Source organism: Lactuca serriola, chromosome 4 (assembly GCF_051521515.1).
Source record: "Lactuca serriola cultivar US96UC23 chromosome 4, Lser_US96UC23_V15, whole genome shotgun sequence".
In the NCBI taxonomy this organism is placed as follows: domain Eukaryota; kingdom Viridiplantae; phylum Streptophyta; class Magnoliopsida; order Asterales; family Asteraceae; genus Lactuca; species Lactuca serriola.
Window position 1 is genome coordinate 69,321,740 of NC_136411.1, and position 8,821 is coordinate 69,330,560.

Consider the following 8,821-nt stretch of genomic DNA (forward strand, 5'->3'; position numbering starts at 1 on the left):
GGGGTTGAGTTTCCGATTGATCTGATTCCTATTGCAATGGGTGATGTTTGTGTCATTGTGGGCATGGACTGGTTAAGCCGATTCGGCACGGTTATCGACTGTGAGCGTCAGCTGGTGACTATACGAGACCCTAGTGGGGAAGTTCTTTCGGTGTACGGCGAGGGTACACGTTCGGGATCAGCCTTTTGTTCAGCCGCTAGGGCGAGGCAGTGTCTACAGCAGGGCTGTAAGGGTTTTGTGGCGTATGTGATGGATACGCGAGCGACTTCCGAGAGACCGAGTTCAGTTGGGGAGGTACCGGTGGTGCGTGAGTTTCCAGATGTCTTTCCCGAGGAGCTGCCGGGAGTACCTCCTGTGAGGCAAGTGGAGTTTGGTATTGATTTGGTTCCGGGGGCTGCGCCTATAGCTAAGGTGCCTTATCGTCTTGCACCTCCAGAGATGCAAGAGTTATCCTCGCAGCTTCAGGAGTTGCTGGGGAAGGGATTTATTCGGCCGAGCAGCTCGCCGTGGGGAGCACCTATTCTGTTCGTCAAAAAGAAGGATGGTTCACACCGGATGTGTATTGATTACCGGGAGTTGAACAAGCTGACGGTCAAGAACCGTTACCCGTTGCCGAGGATCGACGATTTATTTGATCAGTTACAGGGAGCCTCTTGGTTTTCCAAGATCGACTTGAGGTCGGGATATCATCAGGTGAGAGTGCGGGATGAGGACGTTCAGAAGACAGCATTCAGGACGCGATATGGGCATTATGAGTTTGTGGTGATGCCTTTTGGGCTCACCAATGCTCCGGCGGTGTTCATGGATCTCATGAACAGGGTATGCAGGCCGATGTTGGATCGGTCGGTGATTGTATTTATCGATGATATTCTGGTGTATTCGAGATCTAGAGAGCAGCATGAGGAGCATTTGAGGGAGGTCCTTGGGGTATTGAGATCGGAGAAGCTTTATGCAAAGTTCTCCAAGTGTGATTTCTGGTTACGGGAGGTCCAGTTTCTAGGACATCTCGTTAACCAGGAAGGGATTCTGGTCGATCCGGCCAAGGTTGAGGCGGTGATGAGTTGGGAGGTGCCAAAGTCACCCTCTGAGATCAGGAGCTTCCTTGGACTAGCAGGGTATTATCGGAGATTTATCAAGGATTTCTCCAAGATCGCAGTGCCGCTCACCAGACTGACCCGGAAGGGTGTTGCATTCTCATGGGGTCCCGAGCAGCAGACCTCCTTTGAGGCACTTCGCCAGAGGTTGTGCGAAGCCCCGGTATTAGCTCTCCCGGAAGGGATGGAGGATTTTGTAGTATATTGTGATGCATCGATTTTGGGGTTGGGTGCGGTGTTGATGCAGAGGGGTCATGTGATAGCATATGCATCGAGGCAGCTGAAGCCTCATGAGGCGAGATATCCTACGCATGATCTAGAGTTGGGGGCAGTAGTGTTCGCCCTCAAGATTTGGCGCCACTACTTATATGGAGTTCGGTGTACGATATACACGGACCATAAGAGCTTGAAGTACTTGATGGATCAGCCCAATCTAAATATGCGTCAGAGGAGGTGGTTAGATGTGGTCAAGGATTATGATTGTGAGATCCTGTACCACCCGGGCAAGGCCAACGTGGTGGCCGATGCGTTGAGCCGCAGGGCGGAGAGCACTCCATTGCGAGATGTATGTTTGAGATTTACCATGATAGCTCCGGTATTGGATGCCATTCGTGGGGCACAGGCCGAGGCTGTGCAGCCGGAGATGCAGAAGAGGGAACGGGTCGTTGGTTTGGTTTCAGAATTCGTTACGGATGGGCGAGGGCTTATGACTTTTCAGGGTCAGATTTGGGTACCGTTTGTGGGTGGTACGCGCACTTCTTTGATGGAGGAGGCTCATCGGTCGAAATTTTCGATCCATCCGGGGGCCACGAAGATGTATTTGGATTTGAGGAAAGAGTATTGGTGGCCCTGTATGAAGAGAGACGTCGCATGGTTCGTTGAGAGGTGCTTGACCTGCCGTAGGGTTAAGGCCGAGCACCAGAGGCCGCATGGCAAGTTGCAACCATTGGAGGTTCCCGAATGGAAGTGGGAACAGATCACTATGGATTTCATCACCAAATTGCCGAGGACGGCCAGAGGAGTTGATGCGATTTGGGTGATTGTGGATAGGTTGACGAAGAGCGCTCACTTTCTTGCCATCAGTGAGAGCTCTTCAGCGGAGAAGTTGGCGGAGTTATATGTGAAGAGAAGTGGTATCTAGGCATGGGGTGCCGATCTCGATTGTTTCAGACCGTGATGTGCGCTTCACTTCCAGATTCTGGAAGAAATTTCATGAGGAGTTGGGTACTAGATTGCATTTTAGTACCGCATATCATCCCCAGACAGACGGTCAGAGTGAGCGGACGATTCAGACGCTTGAGGACATGCTTCGGGCATGTGTGTTGGATTTCGGGGGTAGCTGGGATGCGTATTTACCCTTGGCAGATTTTTCCTACAACAACAGCCATCATTCGAGCATTGGTATGCCACCCTTTGAGCTGTTGTATGGTAGGAGGTGTCGGACCCCCATTTGCTGGGGAGAGGTTGGGCAGAGAGTGATGGGCAGTACAGAGATCGTGCTTCAGACGACAGAGCAGATTCAGCAGGTCAGACAGAGGTTATTGACCGCCCAGAGCCGACAGAAGAGTTACGCAGACAGACGCCGATCCGAGCTTGAGTTTCAGGCCGGCGACTTCGTTCTCCTGAAGGTCTCTCCTTGGAAAGGAGTGATTCGATTCAGGAAGAGGGGCAAGTTGGGGCCCCGGTATATTGGGCCATTTCGTGTGATTGCAAGGGTAGGCCAGGTAGCCTATCGTTTGGAATTGCCAGCAGAGTTGGGGCAAATCCACGACACTTTTCATGTGTCACAATTGAGGAAATGTATTGTCGATGAGTCGGCAGTAGTTCCATTAGAGGATATTTAGGTGGATGCGAGCCTGAATTATGCCGAGAGACCAGTAGCCATCAGAGATCGGAAGATCAAGGTGCTGAGGAACAAGGAGGTACCTCTGGTGTTGGTTCAGTGGCAACACCGGAAGGGATCAGAGATGACCTGGGAGCCGGAGCGCGAGATGCGGGAGCAGCATCCGGAGCTATTTTCAGAGCGAGACTTCGAGGGCGAAGTCTAGTTCTAGTGGGGGAGAGTTGTAACAGCCCGGATTTCCAGAAGAGGGAGGCTCTAGCCAAGAGGAGGAAAAGGGGACTGCTATTCGGTGGATTTGAAGCTTAGCCCTTCAATCTAAAGGTATGATTTCGGCTCATCTCCTGTTTTGTGAAGTATAATTGATTTTAGGGTTTCTTGTGACCTTGTTGAGTTGATTGGACGGCCAAATAGTCCCTTGCTAGTGATGAGACTTCGGATCTGGATCCATAGAGGTCCAGAGAGCCTCATTCATCAAGCTTTATATAGAACAATGGAGGTTATGACCTTGAGTAGTGAGATTTGTTGATGATTCTTCATATATGGTCATATAGAGGTTGTTTATGCACAAAGTCTGGAGCTTTACGTGGTGAATCATTCTAGGAAGGCCAGATCTATGAATTGTTGGAATAGATCTGACCTTAGAAGCAAGTTTGAGTGATTGCATGGCATGGACTCGCCGAGTCCGATGAGCAGACTCGGCGAGTAGCTTGAAGATTTCCTTGGACCAACCAGTGAGTGTTCCAGTCGAGTCATGGATTGACCCAGTGAGTCAGGGCGAGTTAGAGAGGGTTGTCAAGTGGTCTGAGTCGAGCTGGGACTCGCCGAGTCGTTCTTGAGACTCGGCGAGTTGAGTCGGGGTGGCCCCGCGATTCTTCCAGGTGGAACTCGTCGAGTCAGGGGGAGTACTCGACGTGTAAGAAGGGAATCCTAGAGAGTTGGTGAAAACGTCTAGACTCGCCGAGTTGCCCTCGTGCACTCGCCGAGTCCGGTCAAAGTTGACCGTTGACCAGAGTTGACCTGTGTTGACTTCTTAGGGATAGTCAACCTTAGAGATAAAAAGTGTTAATTAGAGACATATGATGTTATAGGAGGATTATAGCTCGGAGGATCGGGCACGAGGGATTCAGGATTTGTGAGTCATCGAGATCCGCGAGGTGAGTCTTCTCACTATACTTTACCTTGAGTAGGTAATCAGAGTTATGTGTTAGTGTATGTATGTTATGTGTATGTTATGTGTTGTACTGCATTACTTCTATGTGATTTATGCTGTGCATGATTACAGAGTTGGAACCGGAAGGTTCCTAGAGTTAGAACCTGAGGGTTCACAGAGTTGGGTGCACGGACCCATAGAGTTATAGCCTCGAGTGGCTAATATGTGTTTATGTGGTATTTTGGGGAACTCACTAAGCTTCGTGCTTACAGTGTTAGTGTTGTTGTTTCAGGTACTAGCGATGACCGTGGGAAAGCGCCGGCTTGATCTGTACACACGCAGGGGACTTTGATATATTTACATTGATCTTGGGATTTTGTGTAATGTGAATTGAGATTTAAACTTGATGTTTTTATGAAAAATTAATGAAAAATGTTTTTATAAATTGTGAAAAATTATTTTAAAATTTTCGGTGTTACAGTCAAGCCTTAAGCTTTTCCGAGCCTTGGCGAGTCACTATGTTTGTAAGGCGTGACTTAAGGCGTGACTTAAGGCGGCAATTTTCTATATAATTAATATTTTTATATGTACTTTCAACTATTATTCATTTTTATACAAATATATGAGTTAAGGCGGCGTTTTGGCAAAGCTTGGCGGCATGTGCAAGCCTTGGAGTTGTGGCGTGCCATGGCGGAGCCATGGCGAGCTTTTTAGAACCTTGGTGACGGGTATGTATCTTCCCTTCATCTCTTTATTATTATTGATTGATTATTGCTTATAATTGTATGTTTTATTTAGGGTCGTTCTCTGTGAACGCCATTTCTGCTATGGTATTATTCGATTCGGGGGCTACCCGATCATTCGTATCGCTTGCGCTTAGCAAGAGATTTAGTAGAGCTCCAGGGGAGCTGGATTGTCCACTAGAGGTTGAGATAGCAGATGATAGGACCGTGAGGGTCAGCAGAGTGCATAGAGGGTGTTCTCTTCAGTTGTTTGATGAGCAGTTTTCGGTGGACCTGGTTCCTATTCCCCTGCGAGGGAATAAGGTTATTGTGGGCATGGATTGGCTAAGCCCCAATGGGGCGGTGATTGATTGTGAGCTTCAACTAGTGAGGGTTCGCACTCCCAGTGGGGGAGAGTTAGTGATTCAGGACGAGAGGCCACAGCGCGGACCGACCTTTTGTTCCGCCGCAAGGGCGAGGCGCTATTTTCAGCAGGGTTGCGCTGGTTATGTAGCTTATGTCTTGGATGCCCGGGAGAAGGGCAAGACGACAGTTGATGATGTTCCTATAGTGCGAGACTTACCGGATGTATTTCTCGAGGATTTACCAGGGATACCTCCTGAGAGGCAGGTTGAGTTTAGGATCGACCTGATTCCTGGTGCGGCTCCGATAGCCAAGGCACCGTATCGCCTAGCTCCCCCTGAGATGCAGGAGTTGTCTACGCAGCTGCAGGAGCTGCTAGACAAGGGTTTCATTCGGCCGAGCAGTTCGCCTTGGGGAGCGCCGATCCTGTTTGTGAGGAAGAAGGATGGGTCGCATCGTATGTGTATAGATTATCGGGAGTTGAATAAGGTAACGGTGAAGAACCGTTACCCACTTCCGAGGATAGATGATTTGTTTGACCAGCTTCAGGGAGCGTCTTGGTTCTCCAAGATCGATCTACGCTCCGGGTATCATCAGATGCGGGTTAGAGATGAGGATGTGCAGAAGACTGCTTTCAGGACCAGGTATGGTCATTATGAGTTTGTGGTGATGCCATTTGGGCTCACCAATGCCCCAACCGCGTTCATGGATCTCATGAATCGCGTGTGTAGGCCGATGCTGGATCGGTCAGTGATAATATTCATAGATGATATCTTGGTATATTCCAAGACGCAGGAGCAGCACGAGGAGCACCTGAGGGAGGTGCTGGAAGTTTTGAGGAGGGAGAGACTTTTCGCAAAGTTCTCCAAGTGTGAGTTCTGGTTGCGCGAGGTGCAGTTCCTTGGTCACCTCGTCAACCAGAAGGGTATTTTGGTAGATCCGGCCAAGATAGAGGTCGTGATGCAGTGGGAGGTCCCGAAGTCTCCATCTGAGATTCGGAGCTTCCTAGGGTTGGCAGGGTATTACCGGAGGTTCATTTAGGATTTCTCCAAGATAGCAGTGTCGCTCACCCGACTGACCAAGAAGTCGGTGGTATTTCGTTGGGGGCCTGAGCAGCAGGCAGCGTTCGAGACCCTCAGACAGAGATTGTGCGAGGCTCCGATCCTTACCTTGCCAGAGGGAGTAGAGGACTTCGTAGTCTACTGTGATGCCTCGATCACAGGTATGGGAGCAGTGTTGATGCAGCGAGGCCATGTGATAGCTTACACCTCGAGACAGTTGAAGCCTCACGAGGCTAATTATCCTACCCATGATTTAGAGCTGGGGGCGGTTGTGTTTGCCCTCAAGATTTGGAGACATTATCTTTATGGGCTCCGTTGTACTATCTACACGGATCACAAGAGTTTGAGGTACCTTATGGATCAGCCGAGTCTGAACATGAGGCAGAGGAGATGGTTGGATGTGCTGAAGGATTATGACTGTGAGATCCTTTACCATCCAGGGAAGGCCAACGTGGTGGCCGACACCCTAAGCCGCAAAGTGTCGGCAGCCCCTATCAGAGATTTGTGTTTGAGGATGACAGTGATCACTCCATTGTTGGAGCGGATCAAGGAGGCTCAGGTTGAGGGCCTCAAGGAGGAGAGACAAAAGTGTGAAAGGATAGTGGGCCGAGTAGCCTCGTTTGATTATGACAGTCGGGGGTTGCTGACGCTTCACGGGAGAGTGTGGGTACCGTACTGGGGTGGAGTACGGCAGGTGTTGATGGACGAGGCCCATAAGTCTCGATTTTCTATCCACCCTGGGGCGACGAAGATGTATAGAGATCTTCGACCCGATTATTGGTGGCCCTGCATGAAGCGGGATGTTGCTTGGTATGTTGAGAGATGCCTGACCTGCAGGAAGGTCAAGGCGGAGCACCAGAGGCCTCACGGCAAGATGCAGCCGTTAGACATTCCCGTGTGGAAATGGGAGGACATCACCATGGATTTTGTCACCAAGCTTCCCAGGACCGCACGGGGAGTAGATTCGATATGGGTAGTAGTGGATCGATTGACGAAGAGTCCTCATTTTATCCCGATCCAGGAGAGTATATCGGCAGAAAAGTTAGCCGATATCTATGTGCGAGAGATTGTGGCACGTCATGGAGTGTCGGTATCGGTGGTGTCAGACCGAGATGTCTGTTTTACATCCAGATTCTGGAAGCGGTTCCACGACGAGATGGGTACTCGTCTTCATTTCAGCACCGCTTTCCACCCTCAGACGGACAGGCAGAGCGAGAGGATGATTTAGACTCTCGAGCACATGCTCAGGGCATGTGTTTTAGATTTCGGGGGCAGTTGGGATACGTATCTTCCGTTAGCGGAATTTTCGTATAACAACAGTTATCATGCGAGCATTGATCGACCTCCCTTTGAGATGTTGTATGGGAGGAAGTTTAGGACCTCAATTTGTTGGGGCGAGGTCGGTCAGCGAGTCATTGGGAGCACAGAGGTGGTGCTCAAGACGACCGAGTTGATCCAGCAGGTCCGTAGTAGACTGCAGATTGCGCAGAGTCGGCAGAAGAGCTACGCCGACAGGAGGCGTTCAAACTTGGAGTTTCGGGTGGGTGATATGGTCCTTCTGAAGGTCTCACCTTGGAAGCGTGTCATCAGGTTCCGGAAGAGGGGCAAGTTGGGTCCCAGGTTTATTGTTCCTTTCAGGGTTTTGGCCCGGGTGGGTCGGGTTGCTTATCGGTTGGATCTTCCTAAGGAGCTTAGTCAGATCCACAACACTTTCCATGTGTCTCTGTTGATGAAGTGTTTGGTGGATGCGTCATCAGTCGTTCCCCTAGAGGATATTCAGGTTGATAGCAGTCTGAATTATATTGAGAGGCCGGTCGCGAATTTGGATCGGAAGATAAAGACCCTGAGGAACAAGGAAATTCAGTTAGTGAAGGTGCAGTGGCAGCACCGGAAGGGGTATGAGTGGACGTGGGAGGCTGAGGAGGATATGAGAGAGCACTACCCAGAGATATTTGCAGATTCAGCCGTAGCAGACTTCGAGGACGAAGTCTGAGATAAGTGGGGGAGAATTGTAACGACCCGTCCCCGGCTTGAAGAAGAAGAAGAAGATAGGAGCAAGGAGAAGATTTGTAGAGCAAAGATCCAAGGGCAAATAAGAGTTCTTTGAGGTATTCTTTGGATTTCCTCCTCTTTTATGCTTTAGACCCCCATTAGAACTCTTCTAGATCTAGTTTGATGCTTTTCTCAAGCCTTATGATAGTATGGATGCCCTAATAGGTCGAGATACCCTTAGATCTGTTCATTTAGGAGTTGTAGAGCCCGGATCTATTGCCTTTTTGATGATACTTTGCATGGAAACCCTAGATCTAGCCTTTATTATGCTTTTTGAGCTATTTTATCTTCATGGATGCATATGGGCACATAAAGATAGAATCTTTACGTGCTAATCGAGTTAAGGGAGTCCAGATCTATAAGTTTTATACACTGGATTCAAGCAGAATCGAGTTTTGAGTTGTTGCATGCAAGCGACTCGGCGAGTCGGAAGAACGACTCGGCGAGTCGAGTCGCGAGTCCCCGATTTTCCCTTATTGAGTGATGCCGAGTGGGACCAGTGAGTGGTAGAGTGGACTCAGCGAGTTTGAGGTCAG